We start from the raw sequence: 24,627 nt of genomic DNA, 5'->3' as shown, positions 1-24,627 counted from the left end.
TTTATTTCATTATGACTGGATATGGTCACGTAGTAAGTGCAACATGTGGTAAACATGGCAGGAGTAAGCTCAGTTTCAATCCAACACATGTTGAAGCACGTGCGATAGTCTGGTGGCGTCATAGCACACAGAAGATTCGCACGCCTTCCTACAAAATTCAGTTTAAAACGCTCTTTTGCAGTGCTTGGTAGTCGATTTGAACCCTGATGCTGGATGAAACTTTCATCAGTTTTTGGCCGGCAAGAGTAGAGGGAGCGACATACACTTCCTCAGACGAGAGTATGCACCAAGTCCTGCATTAAATACGAAAACTTTCACACAATGAGTATATGTTGTTGTTGATGACGTTGTTGTTGTTGTTCAAGCCTTTACTCCGAAGACTGGTTTGATGGAGCTCTCCATGCTAGTCTATATTGTACAAACCTCCTCATATACGAATAGCAATTGACACCTACATCCGTTTGAATCGGCTCACTGTTTTCGTCTCTTATTTCCCTATACGGTTTCTACAATTTTTATCCCCCTCTCTTCCCTCCAATACTAAATTGATGAATCCTTGATACCTCAGAATGTTTCCTATCAGCCGATCCAGTCTTTTAGTAAAGTTATGTGACAAACTTGTTTGTTCCCTAGTTCTCTTCAGTTTCTCCTCATTAGTTTAGCAATCTTTTAATTCAGTCTTCAGGATTCTTCTGTAGCATCACATTTCAAACGCTCAAAAGCTCTCATTCACTTCTTGTCTGAACTGCTTGTCCACATTTCACTTCCATAAACGGCTACACCCTAGACAGATACCTTTAAAAATGGTTCCTAACACTTAAATTCAAATTTTATGTTGACAAATTTCTGTCCTTCAGAGGCGCTTTTCTTCCCACTACCAGTGTACATTTTATATCCTCTACACTTCGGCCGTCATCAGTTATACTGGAGGGCGAAAGAAACTGGTATACCTGCCTAATATCGTGTAGGGCCCCAGAGAGTACGCAGAAGTGGCGTAACACGACATGACTCGACTATGTCTGAAGCAGTGCTGGTGGGAAGTGAGACCACGAGTCCTGTAGGGCTGTCCATAAATCCGTGAGAGTAGGAGGGCGTGAGATCTCTTCTGAACAGCACGTTGCAAGGCATCCCAGATATGCTCAATGATGTTCATATCTGGAAAGTTTGATGGCCAGCGGAAGTGTTTAAACTTCGAAGAGTGTTCCTGGAGTCTCTCTGCAGCAATCCTGGACATGTAGGATATCGCATTGTCCTACAGAAATTGCCCAAGTCTGTTTGAATGCAGAATTGGCATGAATGGATGCAGGTAACCAGACAGGATGCTTACGTACGTGTCACCTGTCAGAGTCGTGTCTGGACGTATCAGGGGTTCCGTATCACACCAACTGAGCATGCCCCACACCTTTACAGAGCCTCCAACAGCTTGAATAGTCCCCTGCTGATATGCGGGCTCCATGGATTCATGAGGTTGTGTCCATACACGGCTATTTGCTCGATACAATTTGAAACAAGAGTCGTCCAACCAGGCAACATTCTCCAATTGTCAACAGTCGAATGTCGGTATTGACGGGCCCAGGCTAGGCGTAAAGCTATGTATCGTGTAGTCATCAAGGCTCCGAAAACGCATATCGATGACGTTTCGTTGAATGGTTAGCATATGTTGATAGCCCAGCATTGAAACTGCAGCAGTTTGCGAAAGGATTGCCCTTTCGCCACCTTGAACTAATCTCTTCAGTCGCCGTTGGTCCCGTTCTTGCAGGATCCTTTTTCCGGTCGCAGCGATGTCGGAAATTTGATGTTTTGCAGGCTTCCTGATATTCACAGTACACTCGTGGAATGGTCATACGGGAAAATCCCCTCTTCATCGCTGCCTCGTAGATGCTGTGTCCCATCGCTCGAGCGCCGACTGTAACACCACGCTCAGACTCACTTCAATCTTAATAACGTGCCATTGCAGCAGCAGTAACCGATCTAACAACTGCGCCAGACACTTGTCTTATATAGGGGTTGCCGATCGCAACATCGTATTCTGCCTTTTTTCATATATCAGTATTTGAATAAGCTTGCCTATACCAGTCTCTTTGCTACTTCTGTGTATTTTACTGCCCAAATAGCAAAACTCATCTACTACTTTAAGTGTCTCGTTTCCCAGTCTGCATCAAACCCGCCTTCGGATTGAAGACCACAACAACAAGTTGTTCATAGCAGCTTACCCGCATTTCTAGTTTCTCATTCATTATTAGATCTAATCCTGCATGATCCCTGTTCGATTTTATATTTGTAATGTTGTACTCAGCAGACCAGAAGTCCCTTTCCTCCTGCCGCCATACTTCAATAATCCCCACGATATCTAACTTCAAACAATACATTTCCTTTTTTAAATTTTCTAAGCTAACTACCCAAGTGAATGATCTAAGTTTTGAAGCTCCGACCCGTAGAATGGCAGTCTTGTTTCCCGACAATGACATCCTCATACTTAGTCTCTGCCCGGATGTCCGAATGGAGACTATTTTACCTCTGGAATACTTTACCCAGGAGGATGCCATAATCAATTAACCAGACAATAGAGGTGCATGCCCTCGGGGGAAAAGTAACGGCTGTGTATTTATGGCAATGTCGTTTCTGTTACGGATAGGGGCGAAAACCGTATGGTCTTATTAGCGCAGTGTAAGTTTGCACTGCACCTTGGTGCATCCCCATCGTCTGTCGCTCATCGTCATTAACAACACTACATTGTACTCTACTACCCTTTGTCACAATGTACACCAATGGCTACGATGATCTGCAAGAATTTAATCTAAAATTGTTTGACATATAGGCAGATTAACTCCTAGGGGCGTCTCAACAAACAAGGCCTTACGGCACCAGAACTTTAAGAAATGGTATGGCGTTATAGGCCGGGAGTGTTTGTACTGCTGGCTGTTGTGGAGAATTTCTGTCTCTGACTCTTGGGTGTGAAAGCGGTTAATCACATGCAGGATGGTACGCTGAATTAGTCATTCGCAAATTTTGAGCTCACCTAAGGAAAACATTGAAGTTTTCCGTTTGCACGTAGGCTTATGCCCTTATGGCCTAACAGTCAAACATTCCAGTCAAGTCAAAGAAAATCGTAGTAAATAACCAGAGACATCGTGTTTCCTCCGAACCGTCAGTAGAAGAATGTAGCTTTACGAGACAATTGCCTTCCAGTTTTCTTAGCTGTGAGGGAAAAGAAATTAAATAGCACTGAGCTAGACTCTGGGAATAGTAAAGCGCTGAACAAAAAGAAAAAAAAATCTTGTAACGAATTTATTTGCCGCAGAGACCAAAATCAACATAATGAAAGATGACCAATACGTATTGGACATACAGGCAAGATTTAACACAAATATTTGACATTAAGCTCACATGAACACCTCAAAAAAATTAAATTACAGTTTCTAAAACAGTACAGAAAATTCCTTTTTTTGTAACCAACAGGAAACAACGTCTTTGAACTCTACAAACATTAGAAAATCGGATTACTCATTGGTCTAACAATAGTTTCAACTACATGTAAATCATTATTACAAAGATTATAATGTAGATACACATTAAACATTCGAAAACTTTCAAATTAGCAGAATATGCAACTTCTATACAGATACTAAAATAAGAAAGTGGGTATCAGCAAATCAACAAGCGTAAGCAGTTATTCACAAAATCAACCAAGGGCAAATCCAAAACTGATAAAGGAGCTGAAACACGTGGATTACTCAACGCACAGTAAGAGGTTTGAGTTTGGCCCACATCCTGATCGGTTGATTGATTCAGTACAGATTCTAAAACATACACAGAGAAATACATAACATGTACATGGCAGTTAGCATATGGGCCTTTTAAAGTGAACTGACTAAGAAAAATATTAAATATTCCTAAACCTGGAGGGTACAAGCACAAGCAGTACAGCTAAAGATAAATCTTCCTACATCAATTAAAGGTAGCTAAATATAACACACACATCAGCAGTGCAGAATGTGATGACACAGATAATCCAAATTGCAGTGACTAAACATTTTTTATTTGTTTAAACAGTATCGAGTGAAATTTGACAGAATAACATGATCTAACTTATACAAAAGGTTATTACTAAGGAAACCTTTATAGCTATGTCAGTAAGTATAAGTGTAGTTTCACTGATAAATGTTCATTGGTAGGAGAGAGTATTTTCTGAAAAATTAATAATTTTATGAAAAATAAGATATAGAAATGAATGTAACTTACAAATGTATTGACTGTATGGGTGTCAGGTGGTCATATTTTGATTTTTACATGTCATCAATGTGCATGTCAGAGAGAGAGAGCAAGTAACGTTACTGTTAAACAATACTTGGTTTTGTCGTGACACAGTCTTTGTCTCTGCGCAGTTTGACGCATTCTTAGTTGAAGTTTGATAGATGATGGAGGTATTTAGTAGTGATGAGCGAATTGTGATTGTATTGTAAGATGGCAAGAACTATGCCCCTTACATGAAGTCATTAAAGATCACCTAACTCACGTTGAGCGAACAGTAGCGCTGAACAAAAATGAATGACAAGGCACAATGCATCTTGTAGAGGGTATAGTATGGATGTATTGGAATAATTAAAGTCGGGTGATGGTTTTAAAGTAATTCACACGACATGAAAACTTTGTGGAAACGCATCAATTTACTGGAGGATAGTTAACCCCAGGGAAGTACTTAGAATTGACCGTGGCCGCCGGGGGAGTGACTAAGGGAAGCGACAATAGGCAGCTTAGGATGGCTCAAGCTCTGAGAAAGTGGTAATGGTGCGCCGTCTCCACCTGCATTAAGATGAGTGACAGTGAGTGGGTGGTTGACCCCGACTCCATGCTGGTGTACCGGGAAACAGACAGAGAACTTGTATGCCTGTTGATAAATGTCTGTCGTCCCGTTTTCTCTGAAACATGCGAGAAAGCCACGCAAAGCTACGGTGGAGCAGTCAACAGAGGTCAAAATATGCGTGTTCATGACTATAGCAACTTCACATTGAATTCACTGTCCGCAGAGTCTGAAGCAAATCAGGTGAAGAGCGACAGATTGAAATACGCCGGCCTCCGATGGGAACGTATGACCAAGGAATTTGAAGTATTCTCCTGGGAGTCAGAATTCCGGAAAACTTGGTGTTTGTGCAGACGCTAAGCTTGATGGGTGGCCTGGGGGGAGAAAATAGAAGTTGAGAGGAAGGGAAATTTTGTGGGAATTTGTTCACTTCCCAGAGCAGGCATAATTAACACGACCTGTGCTGCAATTGGCGCAAGTGATTTTGCTGGAGGGGAAACCGAGGCGAAAAGTGGAGTGTGAGAAGTCTCCATAGAGGTCTTCCATTCCCAGCTTGCCTAGAGTGCGGATGTGGCGTTCTTTACTCAGCTTGCCTGACAAAGAGTGAACATCTCTGCAGTTTAGGACTTAGCAAATGGAACGATTGAGCTTGGAGATAGGAAGTTTTGGTTCAGCTATGTACTGAGCAAGATAGCTAGGAGTGAATAAACGAGCACAGCCTTGCAGCACCACAAGGTCGGCCGACGTCCACACAACGACGCCGCTCCGCCACGCTGTATTCGGTGATATTGGGCCCGCTCCGGCCACTGATTAATTTGTCAGATCACATCGGCAAAGTTTCCACAGGGGTTTCATGGGCCGTGTATTGTAGAATTCTTCTCGCACTTTGCATTACGCCTGGGTCAGTCAACAGGGATTACTTTTGAGTTTTCGCGCTTTACTCAACGCAAACGCAATTTATTACCACTGCCTGATAGGAGAGTCTTGTAATGTGATGATTGAAGGTCGGGAGTTAAAATAAATTTGTGCTAATCCACTGCATCTGTTTTCAATCAAGTAGTTGAAATCCCAAGTCACTTTCTTGATTAATTTTATGTTCAACATTTGCATCTGGTGTTCAATAGCTGAATATAACATCAATGTGCACCCCTTTTTAATTAAAAGTGATCAATTCTGAATAAATTAATGTCAACACTGCCACCGCAGTTCAATCAGCAGTCACAGGGCCATATTACTTTTTGCGTTATCCGATATTGCGGCAGTTTTGCACTCTCTGTTGATCTGTTAGTCAATTAGTTGGGGTGAACACACGCCAATACCAGGTAAGTGACTGGTGGGGTATTACAGTATCGGTTAGATGAAGAAAGGATAGCGACGAAGAATATCATGTACCCATTGAAAGGCGAAAGGAATATATATTTTGTATAACGTTGTTATTTTTGAAGAGAAGATGTATGAGGTGAGACCGAAGCATTGCGTAGCTAGGAGTGAATATTGTCAGCTAGTTAACTTGCTCAGAGCTGAGAGAAAGACCAGTCCACATCCCTGAGTCATGGATTTGGATATTAATTGGTAAAGCTTTTTGTTTTTTATAGGAATTCTCTGTTACCTTTGTACCCTTTTATTAAATATCATTGTTCACTTTAAACATAGTATTGATCAGACCATTGTTGTGTGTGAAGATCACGTGAAGGTTTACTTTGTCTTTTGAGTATATACTTTATTTTAAAATCGATGTCTAGGAATATCATTTCAAAACAATTGTTACTCTCCCTACCCCTCTGATCATCATAACGCATTACCACATGCACCAGTTTGAATAAGTATTTAGAAAGAGAAATCTAGCTTATCCACTGCCTGCTTGCTGTTTCCTGTTGTGCTTTCAAGAAATCTGTAACAATGTTGTCAAGGTGCGAGGTAAGTGGAAATTTTAATTAGCGCCAGATAATTGTTTTACTTCCGTTGCGCATTTAAACAAAGTCAATCTGCATTCAGATCAGTTGTATTTCAGTTCACATTAGGTTCTGCACAGTTAGGCTACATTTCGGACAGAAACAGATATAGAGAGCAACTTACTAGGGTATTAGAAGATATAATTTGTTCAAAGAAAATGTAATCATAAGGGTAGGGAATTCACTATGAGTTTTAAACCGCCAATCTTTCGGGTGGCCTTGGTGTGAGCACTGCAAGGAAGGAAAAGAACGGAAAGTCGCAGGCAGCTGCAGTCGAGCATACACAGTTTAAATATCGTGGCGTGACATTGTAAGGTGTCAGGCAAATCCAACACCTTCCATGGAAACCCTGACATGATAAGCAAATCCAGTAGTATGTCACATAGCTCCGAATAAATCATGATATTAAATTAACCAAAGTAATACGCGTAACGAGTCAGCAAATGGAATACCACAGACTAACACAAGAATGCCTAAATGCATGTCATACCTTCCCACCGTGAGACAGACGCAGTTCCGAGGGGAGAAACGAGAACAGAAGCCGAGAGCAGAACCGTGTTAAGCTAGAAGGCCCTACGATAAGGGACGGACTGGACACCCACGTCGCCAGCTAACCATTAGGACGACACCACCCGCAGGTTTTAGCGTGAGACTTTTTCGCGTCTCTGTTACGTTAGGACCACCCCCCAGCCCATGTTAAAAGAAGGAGCCCTCCAGAAGAACAGTATAGATCTTACGATAACACAAAAAGGGCCACACCAGCTGCAAGTTTTAGCATGAGACTTTTTCGCGTCTCTGTTACGTTGCAAACTTTAAAAAACATTGCCCCACCACGAAAAGTATAACGTTTCTCATTGGAATGACAGAATTTTTGGAGGCGGAGCTTAAGGTTAACATTGAGACCCTGACTGGTCAGATGAAAACACAGCCAGATAGTTTTTTTAAACCAACTTCGGTAAATTCTAGTAAGGAAAAGTAAGGGGAAGAGTTAGTTCCGAGTCGGCGAGGTGAGCGGAGCTGTGCTGCCCGCGGCCCCCTCACGAACACCGACAAGGTAATGAACGCACCCGATGCCGCATTTTTGAGCGCATAAAGCTTCACTCAGAACTGCAGAAGACTCATCTGTTAACCCTCTTTTTGCGTAATACTAGTGTCGATCGTCAATTAAAGCTCATGGTGTTCACATTTGCCACTTGAAATAAAAATCTGAAACGCGATGATTTTTCTGTTATGTAGTTATTAAGAAGCCACATCAGCCACTGTAATTTACGACAAGTTAGATAAGTAATTAAAGATAATTGAGGGTCACTGTAGACCATTTTGATAGTTTTCTCTTTTGTGAAACTTAATTTAAACCTAGATTATAGATGTGATATGGCATAGGTCATCCTTCGATCCATTGTAGAACTTGAAACCCATTCAGGGAATATTCGTTCACCGTTTTGTTGAACGCAGTTGGTTTTTACCATCCTGTATTAAAACACTTCCTTTTATCAATATAAACTCACCTAGAAAGCACAATTTGCCAGCCGCGGTGGTCTCGCGGTTCTAGGCGCGCAGTCCGGAACCGTGCGACTGCTACGGTCGCAGGTTCGAATCCTGCCTCGGGCATGGATGTGTGTGATGTCCTTAGGTTAGTTAGGTTTAAGTAGTTCTAAGTTCTAGGGGACTAATGACCACAGCAGTTGAGTCCCATAGTGCTCAGAGCCATTTGAACCATTTTTTTTATCAATAGCGCAATTTATAAACAATGTTTTGTGAGTAGAATAAAATTTCCAATGGTAAACTTAACTGCTTTTATTTTACCAGCTAACTAAAAATAGGAAAGCCTTGAACCCCTTCCACTAAACTTAGTTAGTATTAAGATTCTTTTACAGGGAGTGCAGTGAAGCTGACGCTGAGATCATTTAGTATTTGGTTATATCATCGCTAGTCTCACTGAACTCTTCTGAATTCTACGTGTCGTGTGTGCTCTGGCGTCTCTTTACCAGCAACAGCTCCCAGGTTCAAACTAGTCAATTCCCTAAAAAACACGCTCAGAGCGTCGTTGCGCGAAAGTGGTAGGGAGACACGATATAGAACAAACAGACACCACAATGAATGTTTACAACATCTGTGGCTATGTGAGCTTCAAGCAATAACAATGCGGAGAGAAAGTGCTTAATATTTGGTGTAGCAATGGTTTGTTGTTCCTGAAGTCATCTCCAGTTCATTTTGTGTCAGAAAGCAAGACTATCCGACTGGTTTTATATGATGGAATATGGAGCTAATGACAAAGCAAGTTAACATGAATACCGCAAGCATTAACTTCATCACTGGAGACGTGAAGAGCCTATTCTAATTTTCACACAGCAAGCAACAACTTCAATACCGATACGACTGCAACAAACAAGGCAAGTCCTTTTCGTATTAACAGTCTTTAGCAGTGTATCATAATCATACAATCAACCTCGTGGTCTGTCGAAGTTCTGATATAGTTTTGTTAAAAATATTTGTTATAATCCTTGTCCCAAAGTAATACACCGATCCAAAGTTCCCTGCCATTTCATTAAATGTAAATGCTGTGTTACAGTCAAAAGATCGTAGTTAGTTAATTTTGATGTTACAACAATCTTGCAGTGTTATAATTGTTTAATTTTAATCTGAAGAGACAAAAAGTGTGGTCTGCTGTATATGTCTTTCTATAGCTGAATTTGATAAGATTTCTTACCTTTATACTTGCTTCATCAGAATATTAACTTTACGTGATCATTAAAAGTAAAGATGGCAACCATTAAGCCACGTAAGACTATCTCAGTCGGCATCCATCTTGTATCGAAGTCAAATTGTTGCCACGAAAGTCATCAAGGTAAATTAACTTTTGGCACATTTAAATAAATATTAAACTCAATAAAGTATTGAAGTTGCTCCTTCAGAGTTGGCGACCAAAACAATCTTCGCAGATATAGTTTTCTATCAATGATAAGGCTATACAGCCGCAAGCTGTTTGCGACAGGAGTGCGGATAAAACCATATCCAGGTAGACCATAAAAGGTGTCATGTGTATAATATCTTGTGTGGCGTTCCAATCCACACCTCGATTTGGAGAGAAGTTTAAAACATAAATAGGTGCCTTGCAAATAATAGTATTCTGTTAGGTAACATGCGTCAAAATTTGTGTTTTAGATTGTTTTAATATTAGTAAAAACTGTAATGTTGTGCAGTTTAAGTGAAAACACACTACTGCGCGAACTAAAGGCGTATTTTTCTAAGAAGCGACACGTAGCCAGAGTGGGAGCGCCGAAGGTTGTTTTATTTTCTAAGGCAGTCCCGCCAGGTAGCGGTATACGAGCGGGGTGTCGTAAACCCGACCGCTAACCGGATATAATTAACACTTTGCAGTCCGCACCTCTCGTACAAACATATTCGCTAGGCGCCGGCCGCTTGTCACCTTTCCGTTGATGACAAGCTTCAAACACATTGACTTTTGCGCCCTCTAATTTTCCGGAAATCCTCTATTTAGCCGTATCGTTCCACAAACTCGAATTTTCTTTTCAAGTAACTTCTCTGCAACTTCTACACTGTTATAATAATTATCCATGCGGTGGTGATGCTACTTTCCATCAGAAGGTGTCAATAGTTCCGTCACTGTTTTTGCTACATCTACATCTACATCTGCATTTATACTCCGCAAGCCACCCAACGGTGTGTGGCGGAGGGCACTTTACTTGCCACTGTCATTACCTCCCTTTCCTGTTCCAGTCGCGTATGGTTCGCGGGAAGAACGACAGTCTGAAAGCCTCCGTGCGAGCTCGAATCTCTCTAATTTTACATTCGTGATCTCCTCGGGAGGTATAAGTAGGGGGAAGCAATATATTCGAAACTTCATCCAGAAACGCACCCTCTCGAACCCTGGCGAGCAAGCTACACCGCGATGCAGAGCGCCCCTCTTGCAGAGTCTGCCATTTGAGTTTGCTAAATATCTCCGTAACGCTATCACGGTTACCAAATAACCCTGTGACGAAACGCGCCGCTCTTCTTTGGATCTTCTCTATCTCCTCCGTCAACCCGATCTGGTACGGATCCCACACTGATGAGCAATACTCAAGTATAGGTCGAACCAGTGTTTTGTAAGCCACCTCCTTTGTTGATGGACTACATTCTCTAAGGACTCTCCCAATGAATCTCAACCTGGTACCCGCCTTACCGACAATTAATTTTATATCATCATTCCACTTCAAATCGTTCCGCACGCACACTCCCAGATATTTTACAGAAGTAACTGCTACCAGTGTTTGTTCCGCTATCATATAATCATACAATAAAGGATCCTTCTTTCTATGTATTCGCAATACATTACATTTGTCTATGTTAAGGGTCAGTTGCCACTCCCTGCACCAAGTGCCTATCCGTTGCAGATCTTCCTGCATTTCGTTACAATTTTCTAATGCTGCAACTTCTCAGTATACTACAGCATCATCCGCGAAAAGCCGCATGGAACTTCCGACACTATCTACTAGGTCATTTATATATATTGTGAGAAGCAAAGGTCCCATAACACTCCCCTGTAGCACGCCAGAGGTTACTTTAACGTCTGTAGACGTCTCTCCATTGATAACAACATGCTGTGTTCTGTTTGCTACAATCCAGCCACACAGCTGGTCTGATATTCCGTAGGCTCTTACTTTGTTTATCAGGCGACAGGCGGAACTGCATTGAACGCCTTCCGGAAGTCAAGAAAAATAGCAGCTACCTGGGAGCCTTTATCTAATATTTTCTGGGTCTCATGCACAAATAAAGCGAGTTGGGTCTCACACGATCGCTGTTTCCGGAATCCATGTTGATTCCTACAGAGTAGATTCTGGGTTTCCAAAACGACATGATACACGAGCAAAAAACATGTTCTAAAATTCTACAACAGATCGACGTCAGAGATATAGGTCTATAGTTTTGCGCATCTGCTCGACGACTCTTCTTGAAGACTGGGAATACCTGTGCTCTTTTCCAATCATTTGGAACCTTCCGTTCTTCTAGAGACTTGCGGTACACGGCTGTTAGAAGGGGGGCTAGTTCTTTCGCGTACTCTGTGTAGAATCGAACTGGTATTCCGTCAGGTCCAGTGGACTTTCCTCTGTTGAGTGATTCCAGTTGCTTTTCTATTCCTTGGACACTTATTTCGATGTCAGCCAATTTTTCGTTTGTGCTAGGATTTAGAGAAGGAACTGCAGTGCGGTCTTCCTCTGTGAAACAGCTTTGGAAAAAGGAATTTAGTATTTCAGCTTTACGCGTGTCATCCTCTGTTTCAATGCCACCATCATCCCGCAGTGTCTGGATATGGTGTTTCGAGCCACTTACTGATTTAACATAAGACCAGAACTTCCTAGGATTTTCTGTCAAGTCGGTACATAGAATTTTACTTCCGAATTCACTGAACGCTTCACGCATAGCCAGCCTTACGCTAACTTTGACATCGTTTAGCTTCTGTTTGTCTGAGAGGTTTTGGCTGCGTTTAAACTTGGAGTGAAGCTCTCTTTGCTTTCGCAGTAGTTTCCTAACTTTGTTGTTGTACCACGGTGGGTTTTTCCCGTCCATCACAGTTTTACTCGGCACGTACCTGTCTAAAACGCATTTTACGATTGCCTTGAGCTTTTTCCATAAACACTCAACATTGTCAGTGTCGGAACAGAAATTTTCGTTTTGATCTGTTAGGTAGTCTGAAATCTGCCCTCTATTACTCTTGCTAAACAGATAAATCTTCCTCCCTTTTTTTATATTCCTATTAACTTCCATATTCAGGGATGCTGCAACGGCCTTATGATCACTGATTCCCTGTTCTGCACATACAGAGTCGAAAAGTTCGGGTCTGTTTGTTATCAGTAGGTCCAAGATGTTATCTCCACGAGTCGGTTCTCTGTTTAATTGCTCGAGGTAATTTTCGGATAGTGCACTCAGTATAATGTCACTCGATGCTCTGTCTCTACCACCCGTCCTAAACATCTGAGTGTACCAGTCTATATCTGGTAAATTGAAATCTCCACCTAAGACTATAACATGCTGAGAAAATTTATGTGAAATGTACTCCAAATTTTCTCTCAGTTGTTCTGCCACTAATGCTGCTGAGTCGGGAGGTCGGTAAAAGGAGCCAATTATTAACCTAGTTCGGTTGTTGAGTGTAACCTCCACCCATAATAATTCACAGGAACTATCCACTTCTACTTCACTACAGGATAAACTACTACTAACAGCGACGAACACTCCACCACCGGTTGCATGCAATCTATCCTTTCTAAACACTCTCTGTACCTTTGTAAAAATTTTGGCAGAATTTATCTCTGGCTTCAGCCAGCTTTCTGTACCTATAACGATTTCAGCTTCAGTGCTTTTATCAGCGCTTGAAGTTCCGGTACTTTACCAACACAGCTTCGACAGTTTACAATTACAATACCGATTGCTGCTTGGTCCCCGCATGTCCTGACTTTGCCCCGCACCCGTTGAGACTGTTGCCCTTTCTGTACTTGTCCGAGGCCATCTAATCTAAAAAACCGCCCAGCCTACGCCACACAACCCCTGCTACCCGTGTAGCCGCTTGTTGCTGACCTATCCAGCGGAACCCGAAACCCCACCACCCTATGGCGCAAGTCGACGAATCTGCAGCCCACATGGTTGCACAACCGTCTCAGCCTCTGATCCAGACCCTCCACTCGGCTCTGTACCAAAGGTCCGCAGTCAGTCCTGTCGACGATGCTGCAGATGGTGAGCTCTTATTTCATCTCGCTAGCGAGACTGGCAGTCTTCATCAAATCAGATAGCCGCCGGAAGCCAGAGAGGATTTCCTCCGATCCATAGCGATACACATCATTGGTGCCGACATGAGCGACCACCTGCAGATGGGTGCACCCTGTACCCTTCATGGCATCCGGAAGGGCCCTTTCCACATCTGGAATGACTCTCCCCGGTATGCACACGGAGTGCATATTGGTTGGTTTTCTCCCCCTCTCTTGCTGCCATATCCCTAAGGGGCCCCATTACGCGCCTGACGTTGGAGCTCCCAACTACCAGTAAACCCACCCTCTGCGACCGCCCGGATCTTGCAGACTGAGAGGCAACCCCTGGAATAGGACAAGCAGCCATGTCAGGCCGAAGATCAGTATCAGCCTGAGACAGAGCCTGAAACCGGTTCGTCAGACAAACCGGAGAGGCCTTCCGTTCAGCCCTCCGGAATGTCTTTCGCCCCCTGCCATACCTTGAGACGACCTCCCACTCTACCGCAGGTGAGGAATCAGCCTCAATGCGGCCAGTATCCCGGGCAACCACAGTCTTAGTCCGATCGGGGGATGCGTGGGACGAGCTGGCCGTCCCTGACAAACCCCCATCCGGACCCCCACAGTGATTCCCATTGGCAACAGCCTCAAGCTGTGTGACCGAAGCCAACACAGCCTGAAGCTGGAAGCGAAGGGATGCCAACTCAGCCTGCATCCGAACACAGCAGTTGCAGTCCCTATCCATGCTAAAAACTGTTGTGCAAAGAACTTCTGAGCTAATCTACAGAGAGCGCAAACAAATCAACACAAAATTTAAGCGGTTATTAAAATACAAGATTTCCTAGTAAATGCAGTAATGCTGCTACTTGCGCACTGCTGAAACACTGCTTGGCGGCGGAAGGAGACTACGCTATTTTACACTATTCAGGTACTAAAACGCGACGCTACAACTCTCAAATACTATAATACGCCCGAAATTTATGAATTAAACAATGCAAGTACCAAAAGCACTCAAAGAAATTAAGAATTAAAATATGTAACAAATGAGTGAGCTAGGAGTATACGACTTGCTGCTGCAGCTACTTATCCAATGTCTTCTTCCGAAGCGGCCAAGTCGTCCGGAACGTCAGACAAGACGTCCGCGCATTCATAGTAAATAATCCTATTGTCTCTTTCGTCCGCCATGATGAAAGGGGACAAGTGCTTATAAAAACAAAACACTTGTTGACGTGTGTAACTTATTGTTACCTAAACATAACACCAACAGAATGCAAAGATACTAACGTGCTGTCGCCGGCCACTGAACGATACTATGCACACGATACCACTGTGGTGTCGCCGGTCACTGAGCGATACTATTCACTCGACACCATTCTGGTGTCGCCGGCCGTTGACCCCTATTTCGCGCAAGATACCACTGTGGTGTCACGGTACGGCATAGTGTTAAGAACGGTGTTCGTGACCATGTACACCAAGCAATGTGGTAGAAACACGGTTAGTCGAATATCAGGGTATGGCCCGCGACCGCACAGGCTGAGGGAAATGGCTGCCCTCCAGGAGGCCCAGGCACACTCCTGAAAGTAAACTTCCACCACCCAAAAGCAGCAAGCGGACCTCCACAGTTATGAGGCTCAGGCCACGATCAAGAGATGCTCTTTCGTATAAACATTCAACCTACAGCAGACTGACTTCTAGTGTGAACTGCGCATGTGCTAAAATCTCGCCCAAGGCGCCACTTACCGACACATCAGGAAACTGTAGCTCGATAATGAAACTCAACGACACTCCGCATTCGAAGGTGTCCATAGGAGGGCACAGAGGGGTCAGGAACACTTCCAGCATCAGAACTGTGAAATCCACATCTACACGCCGCAAACCATCTTTCGGTGTGTGGCGGAGGATGCTTTGTGTATCTCACTCACATCTGCCTCTCCTGATCCAGTCGCGAATGTTGCGTGGGAAGAACGACTGATGAGCCTCGGTGAGAGCTTGAATCTAATTTTACCGAAATGCGCAGCTCTCCTTTGGATTTGCTCTGTTTACTCGATCAAGCATATCTGGTAAGGGTCCCGTATTCGAAGATAATTTTCGATCTGACACCTTCCATTGACTGTTACGCAGTTATATAATCTTACAACAATGAGGATTTCCCTCTGCTTGTGTTTCTCTTTATGTCAACAGTGTCCCAGTAGTCTTTGCTTTTTAGATTGCAGCAGTGTTAGGCCTAGATGCTCCATGGAGTGCACAAAGTAATAAGACAAAGAGGCCGTATGGACACTGTTTTGAAGTGTAGAATTCCTTGGACACATTGAAGTAAGTATGTAGTTCCAAAAGGGACACATTAAAATAACGTCTTGACTCCTGCCCCTGCAATTCCTATGGAGGGGACGTAAATAAAATTCGTCATAAGATTAGATCTTGGGAGTGAATGGGAAGAAAGCTGATGTTCTGTATACTATACTTTACTATACTTTAAAATTGTTGAGAAGTAGACCATCAAATATAAGGGACGTCATCGTCTCTAGTTTCTGATACGAGATTTCGTCAAAACACCTGCTCTCTAAGACATTTGGTCAGTACACCTGATCTCTCGTCGTATTTTGATATGGAAACAGCTAGCACGAAAAATCTAGAAGAGAATTATCATACACAAAAAACAATAGCTCCGGAGAAAGAAACGTATGAATGAACAACTATCACTTTGCAATAAAAGATAGAGATGTGTAAGATCCTTTTCATATCGTTTGCTTTCTCAGAACTATTCATTGGCTTTTGCCATTTGCTAATGGTTTGCAAATATCACCTACCTCTCGAGTAGAAGTTTAAGCATTTTTGGGGGTTTACAATGATTAATAAATGATAATCCGGATCCGTACTCCTCATTAAATTAATAAAAAGGGCGTGGGAAGATGCTGGCGTGTATCTCACTAAATACGCTTTGAATAAGACACCCGTCAACTATGATTAAAAGTCAACTAAGACTGTTTTTCAGTCAATAAAAGTCTGTTAAGATTGTTTTCCACCAATAATTTCAATGTGCACAGAGCGGAAACGATTGTATCCAGGGTCGCAAGCAGCTCTTTCTAATCATATCGAGTTAGACAATTTGATATTCCCAACAATATGTCAAGGGACAAGCAAGGCAGATCTAACTGAAATAATAGTTTTCATCCATAAGCGGTAACGTTTGGATGTCCTAAACTTCCCAAACTCGTCACGTGGTGAAGGTGGCGCCGTGGATCCAGTGTGAGCAACAGAGCCTCAGGTAAAGAATCCAACAGAGCTGTCGCCTTTATTGCTAGTTTTTGTCGACACCAGTATTATTTTTCGAGTTTTGGACAGGTCATTATTGTCTCAGCTGCTTTTTTGAAAACTTTCATATAATATTGTACACAGTATGTTATATTTCAAGCTAAATTTATCAAAAGGAATTACTTTATTTTGGGTGTTATGATCGATAAGTACTAGTTATGAATGTACAGTTAAAATTATTTATTTAGAAGCATTTGAAATTACGACATATTTGGCGCACTTAAAATTTCTGTTATTAATTATGCAATCTAGTACCGTTTACTATGTTTATTTAGGGATTCATTTATGAAATAATAAACGACACTAGTAGAAATTCATTCATCAGGAAAAACTGTAAACAATGTGGAATATCGTTATTTCAGCTGAGCGCGACGGTAGTAAGCGTGCCTCTGATGTAATCGGACTTATTTTTGTGTTTTGTGCGAACAATGTAATTTCGCCTATGTTAATGTGAAAAATCAAAAGACTGCATGATTTTCTAAAATGTGACAAAATATATTAACGTAACAACAAAAATTCTGCAAAAAAATCTTCAAATTTAATTAGATGAAGTTAATCATGAGGACCTAAAATGTGACAATTTCAGCTTCAAGAATCAAACCCCTATACAAGAAGAACTGGAGCCAACTCTACGTGAAAAGATAAGTAACCTAGAAAGTTTATAGTAATCTTCGTCCACCCAAATCTTCATAAAAGACTAATGTGGGCAACAGCTCCAGCGCAGACTTGCTGCCTCCAGCCCTGAAGATCAGCTACAAAACTGATGACCGTTTCAAGCCCCCGTGTGACATACTGATTATGGAGGAAGTCACACCCCCAGCACACCTACTGAGGCAAGATGTGTTTGCCTAAACCGTGGGAAAGGCTGAGACTTTCTCGAAAAATATTCATGATGGCAGGGTAAGAAACAAGCATTTGCTCACGTCTCTTGGGCTAAAACCAAGACTAGAGCTCTGACTGGGAGCTAACAAGTGACATAATTCGCTCTGACGCTCGTAAGACGAGAGGAGGGGATTGTCATGGAAAATTTTCTATTTTTACCAGCCCTGGTTGACTGAGATGAGTTTTGGCGAAATTATATCATTGAGGCGCCAAAGCTAGAGACAAAAGATTCGGTTTGCAGAGGCGATCGACAGGTTTTCTGTTCTTGAGGGAATTCGAAAGAACATTCTCTCCTGGAGATTGATCGAGAGAAGATTCGATGTTGGAGACTAGTAGACAGCCGTTTGACTTCGATCGACATCTGAGGTGACAGTTAGAATGGTGAGTGTTCGTGCTGCAGTGCTAGAATCTCATTGAGATCGGCATCGTGTGAATCACGTAATCAAGTCATGATTTGTAATTGTTCATCTAAAATGGAAATGAGTGTATGGCATCGTTGGCTGGGAGCCCCCATGCGGGGAAGTTCCTTCGCCAAGTGCAAGTCTTATTTCAGTCGACGCCACATTGAATGACTTGCGCACCGGTCATGAGGATGAAATGATGATGAGGACAGCACAACACCCAGTCCGCGAGCGGGTAAAATCTCCAACTCGGACGGGAAGCGAACCCGGGCCCGCTTGCATGGGAGGTAAGCACGTTACCACCCAGCTAAGCAGGCGGACTGTTCATTTAAATTATCTTGCAATTCGAGACTTGACGTTTAAGTGAAGTTTAAGTGACCAATGACTTGCTCTTTTACTTGTCCAGGGCATGTATTAATTCTGGTGCAGGTAAGCTCACCTTATTGGTATGGGTACCGAAATTATTTCTGCAGAATCATATACAATATATTTTGTCGCGATCATAGGAAATAATGCATATTTTCCACAGTGTTCAGCAGTACCTTGCGGACGCAAAATTACATGTGTTAATTGTAACTGCAACAGTTTTAAACTTCATCGTAATCCACGTCAGTTTTGAAAGAAGACATTCGCCATGTTCAGTTTGTCCCACATGAAGAGATATTTATAAAATACATTAAACGAATTCCCCTGAATGTCATTTCCGTAGCTAATTCATCCGTGTCGTTTCACACATGTCGATTAAATGCCGCATATTTTACTCTAAAATTACAGACAGTTTTGAATTAGCATACAGGCCATGGGAAATATTACTTCGTTTTTGACTTATTCATTGATGTTCAGGTTCCTGCCGACCAGTGTACTGAATAATTAGAAAAGTCAGGTAGCAACAGCTCTCATGGTTCCTGCTCATGCGGCAGTAAACGTCTTTCAACAATATTTGCCATAACTCAGGAACTGTATAAATAAATCAATAAAAACACACTTCCTCGCCATTCCCAAACATTGCCACCGCCTCCTCTGAAAAACCGGTAATTGTCCTAGATATAAATGTCTAAGCCTCTCCTCTCTTTATCACTCACTCTGTATGCCTTATTGTCTCTCTAAAACACTCACACATATATATGCTGCTTGTGTCTGTGCATGTGCGGATGGATATGTGTGTGTGTGTGTGTGTGTGTGTGTGTGTGTGTGTGTGTGTGTGCGCGCGCGCGCGCGCGCGAGTGTATACTTGTCCTTTTTTCCCCTTAAGGTAAGTCTTTCCTCTCCCGGTATTGGAATGACTCCTTACCATCTCCCTTAAAACCCACATCCTTTCGTCTTTCCCTCTCCTTCCCTCTTTCCTGAAGAAGCAACCGTTGGTTGCGAAAGCTTGAATTTTGTGTGTATGTTTGTGTGTCTATCGACCTGCCAGCGCTTTTGTTTGGTAAGTCAAATCATCTTTATATATATGCTAGGGGACTGATGACCATAGGTGTTAAGTCCCATAGTGCTCAGAGCCATGTGAACCATTTGAACCACAAGTTAAACATCCCAAATGTTAATAAAGCTTTGAAACTACATGCCACCCTTAAAACTATTATACACAGAAACCAATTATTACGACATGAAACTTTTGTTTCATTATAAAATACGCGATAAAACGGCGATAGTTGCGAAAACAAGTGTTCCAACGCATCTAAAACAACGATAAACACGACTGCCGCATCAGAAACTGTATGTAAAACGCTAAAACCGTCATATGATATAGCGATTTTCACTTTAAAATTGATTAAAAGGATTAAGATGGAAGACGCTTCACCATTTGCACCTAATATCTTGCATAAAACACACATATAACACTACCAGCCGAAATATACTGACAGTGTTGTCTGCGTCATGTGAGCAAATTTTTACCCACATACAGCGCTAAATTATCAGCCCTTTGTATACAGCAGTAGCTTTGAGCTGAAATTGACGTAACCTCCACAAAACGTAATAATGTCGTTAATATTTTTCAGACACTATAGTTAAAAAAACACTGGCGATAGCACAAGAAGTTCAGAAGTATGTGTGGGTAAAGCGAAAAAGAAATAAACAAACTGTATTTTGTAAATAAAAAGTGCATATTTTCTTCAATTTTTATGTCATTTTTTCGATCGTCTTAATGTAAAATTGTATTCTTGTGTTCTCGAGCTCTCCTAGGCTAAAATACGGCAACACCGTTGGTGCCGGCTCACTCCCCGCTTGTGGGAGGTATGGAATTATAATTGAAAGGAAAGAGACGGCTAGAAGGTGTCGAACAACAGCCTGGCCCACTCGCAGAACACGGACGGGGCGCCTTGCTGACGCGAAGCAGTCGCCTGCCAACCACAATCAGCGCCACGACCAGCGGCGCTGAAATCTGGTGCAGGCCTGCGCACCTCTCGTCGAGTGCACGCAGCTGGCCTGCACGGCAATCAGACCGTCCAGACGATCCACCAACGTACTCAGAGACGTGTCACGGGTCCAGCATCACTGCAACTGCACAGGTCGCACACCATCACAGAGCCTCCACCTGCTCGTACAGTCCCCTGCTGGCATGCAGGGTCCATGGACTCATGAGTTTGTCCGCATACCCGTACACGTCCATCCGTCAGATACAATTTGAAACGAGATTCGTCCGACCAGGCAAAATTTTTCCAGTCGTCAACAGTCCAGTGTCGGTGTCGACGGGACCAGGCGAGGCGTAGAGCTTCAAATGGTTCAAATGGCTCTGAGCACTATTCGACTTAACTTCTGAGGTCATCAGTCGCCTATAACTTAGAACTAATTAAACCTAACTAACCTAAGGACATCACACACATCCATGCACGAGGCAGGAATCGAACCTGCGACCGTAGCGGCCGCTCGGCTCCAGACTGTAGAGCCTAGAACCGCACGGCCACTCCGGCCGGCCGTGTCGTGCTATTATCAAAGATACACGAGTGGTTCTCCGACCCCGAAAGCCCATATTGATGATGTTTCGTTGAGCTGTTCGCACACTGACACTTGCTGATAGCCCAACATTGAAATCTGCAGCAATTTGCGGAAGGGTTGCAATTCTGTCACGTCGAACGATTCTCTTCAGTCGTCGTCGGTCCCGTTCTTGCAGGATCTTTTCCCGGCCGCAGCGATATCGGAGGCTTGATGTTTTACCGAATTCCCGATATTCACGGTACACTCGTGAAATGGTCGTAAGGGAAAATCCCCACTTCTTCCCTACCTTGAAGATGCTGTGTCCTATCGCTCGTGCGCCGTTCAGACTCACTTCAATCTTGATAGCCTGCCATTGTAGCAGCAGTAACCGATCTGACAAACTGCGCCGATGCCTTATATAGGCGTTGCCGACCGCAGCGCTGCATTCTGCCTCTTTACATATCTCTGTATCTGAATATGCATGTCTATCCCATTTTCTTTGGCACTTCAGTGTATAACTCGTATTTGGCGTTGTTATACCCAATAAATTTTGATTTACTTTTGTACTTCCTTTTCATTATCATTCCACTACATCACAGTATAAATACTTCCGGGAAGCACCCAACACTATGTACATTACCTACATTTTGTGCTTCCAGATTTCCTCTCTCTTTATTCTCTGTTGAATGAGTGAACGAGTGTGTACGTTGAATCTGTCTTCTATATGGCAGCAGTACGGCATCTGTCTGTCTGCTGTGTTATTCACAGCGTAGCCAATGTGGCTTTCTCATTCAGGGCAAAGACTTTGTGCCCTTTCGGTAGTCTCCAGACAGTAGTTAAGTTGGTGGCGGAAAGGATCCCTCTAGTCTCTTCCGGCTACCTGGGGGAAGTTCGTTGCAGGGAGAGCGTGCTGTCGTCACTCAGGGTAAATGTATTAATGTGTGAAGGTGTGTAGCTATTCTAACTGATGTACACGTTTGATTTCATAGTCCAGTTTCAAGTTCGGTTGTCGAATTCTTACATTTTTCGGAGTTAAGTCACGAGTATATTCTCTGTGTTTAGTAAGTTTTTCCGGTCCTTTCTTTGTGTAACCAGAACACATGATGTAGGAAGTACATTACTCCAGCACGAGTTTAAAATAGAATTGTCTGACTTCTCTTTTAATTGGAATGTATGTGTGAATTTTTCTCGTGTGTCTGTATTTTGCATCTTCTGCTTTTCACTTCGTTGCAGCTTTATGATTGGGTAGCTTTTGTTCGTATCACGTGTGGTAATTTCACTCTGTGTAATTGCAGTATCGTCTTGTATAAGTTTATTCTTAGTCATGCATGATATTTCATTACTCTTTGTGTCTATACGCCTTACATATTTTGTGTTGAAGTTTTCATATGACCTAGTAATTTTGCTTAGTTGTTGAATATTGACAACTTTCGAGAGCGTTTCACGTCAGCGTACCTTAGTTTCATGTGGAAGATGATGCAGACAAATTTCTTTGTCGGAACGATTTCCATACTATTCGTGTTCACCTTAATTGAGTCATAGTTATGTGGATGAACATCTGAGCCTTCGACTTATTACGATGGGAAAAGTTCTTTTTATCTCTGTTCCTGTGTGTGTAAATGTTTCTAGATTTTTGTGATTATTTTTTGTTGAGGCTTGAGCTCCTGCTTGCTCTAAATTATTTGAGATATCGTGTGTACTTAATTTGTTCTCATATACTCGTTCCACCTAATCAACTGGATCTTCCTATTAACATTAACACGTTAGTAATGCTTACCAATTCAGTGATTAATTCAGTTCTTTTCACCTATATTAAATTTTCCCAATTTTAATTAAACTGGATGACGAAAAATGGCTCTGAGCACTATGGGACTTAACATCTATGGTCATGAGTCCCCTAGAACTTAGAACTACTTAAACCTAACTAACCTAAGGACATCACACACATCCATGCCCGAGGTAGGATTCGAACCTGCGACCGTTGCGGTCACGCGGTTCCAGACTGAAGCGCCTAGAACCGCACAGCCATACCGGCCAGCAAACTGGATGACGACCCAGCAAAACTTCGTGGTAAGCAGAACTTACAGTAGGCTACAGAGTTCCACATTCGCTACCTTAGGCCAGTTTCTGTTTTCAAATCACTTTCGAGTTAATCTTTCATCCATTAACAACTATTCAACAGTAAATATTCTATGTTTCTTTTTGTGGCCATCTATAGCAGCAAGTGATATGTATCAGTTACCATTTCTTTTCGTTTTCATCGTACTGAAGTTTAAGAGAGCTTTACACAAGATGCTCTTCGCTGTTTCAACAAAATGTGACCAATGGTGGTTCGATAAATATGGCATGCACAGTACTTTTCTACATTTTATTGTTTACAAATTGAAAGCAGGTTTTGTTTATGAATTTTATGTTAATAGAAGCTGAAGTCGAAAGCACTTGATTTTACTTTAACTTTTTCATCATTCGCGATTTGTCAAGTTTTAAGAAACCACCTTTTCTGTTGTTGCATTTACATATTTTGCACTTGACTTGACACAAATAGGAATACGAAACTGTACTCAATAACAATGAATTCACGAAGTTCATGGTGCTCACAATCCACAAACACACAAAAACACAGTTTCGAATGGAAAACAGGTGAAAGCACAGTAAAATCTGTATGAAGGTAACTTGTGTGAAGCTTTACAGAAGTGAATTGAAGGGCAAAGAATGTAAATGCAGAAGAAATAAAGCGGGTTCCCAAAAGCCAAAAATTGCGAAGGGTAAAAGGAAAACAAGGTTTCTTTCGACTTAAAAGTCTGCTACATAAGAGGGAAACTTGACTTCAAAACATATAAAAAAAAAGAGCAGTAAACACCGCAATTCAATTGTGTAGCAAATTCTTAAGAAAACTCTGCTTTGAAACTACACATATCCAAATGTGAAAATGTATTATGTATACTGTATTTACAGAACCACCATTAACGGTGTTTTGTAAGTGAAAGCATGAAGCTTCTGACATGAAATTTCGTTAAACTGCAGTACATTTCAGACGAACAGGACAATTTCTGAGTACATATTCAGTCAGATGTACGCATGCCAACGCTTTCGCTAGAGAACCATCACAACGTTAAGCGTTAAGTTCACACTTCGCTTGCACTGGCTGTGGAAACTGTAACTAGCTGTGTCTGTTATACATAGTGTGCAAAACCTCTAATGTAAAATTCTGCAGACTGCACAGTATCCTAACACGAAAATTTTGAGACAATTACTAATGGTCCAGAACGAATACTTCAGGCGGTTAGAGATTTTAAATGAGTCGTCTGAACACCTAGATCTTCTTCTCCCCTCCCTCGTCGGTCGGAGTGGCAGTGCGGTTCTGGGCGCTACAATCTGGAGCCGAGCGACCGCTACGGTCGCAGGCTCGAATCCTGCCTCGGGCATGGATGTGTGTGATGTCCTTAGGTTAGTTAGGTTTAATTAGTTCTAAGTTCTAGGCAACAGATGACCTCAGAAGTTCATTCGCATAGTGCTCAGAGCCATTTGAACCATTTCCCCTCCCTCTCCCCTCCCACTCTACCCAGTCATGACGACTGTTCTGTCCACAGTCAACATTTTGCAGCCCACCCTACTTCTCCACT

Source organism: Schistocerca gregaria, chromosome 8 (assembly GCF_023897955.1).
Source record: "Schistocerca gregaria isolate iqSchGreg1 chromosome 8, iqSchGreg1.2, whole genome shotgun sequence".
NCBI lineage: Eukaryota > Metazoa > Arthropoda > Insecta > Orthoptera > Acrididae > Schistocerca > Schistocerca gregaria.
Note: the sequence above shows the minus strand (reverse complement) of the source record.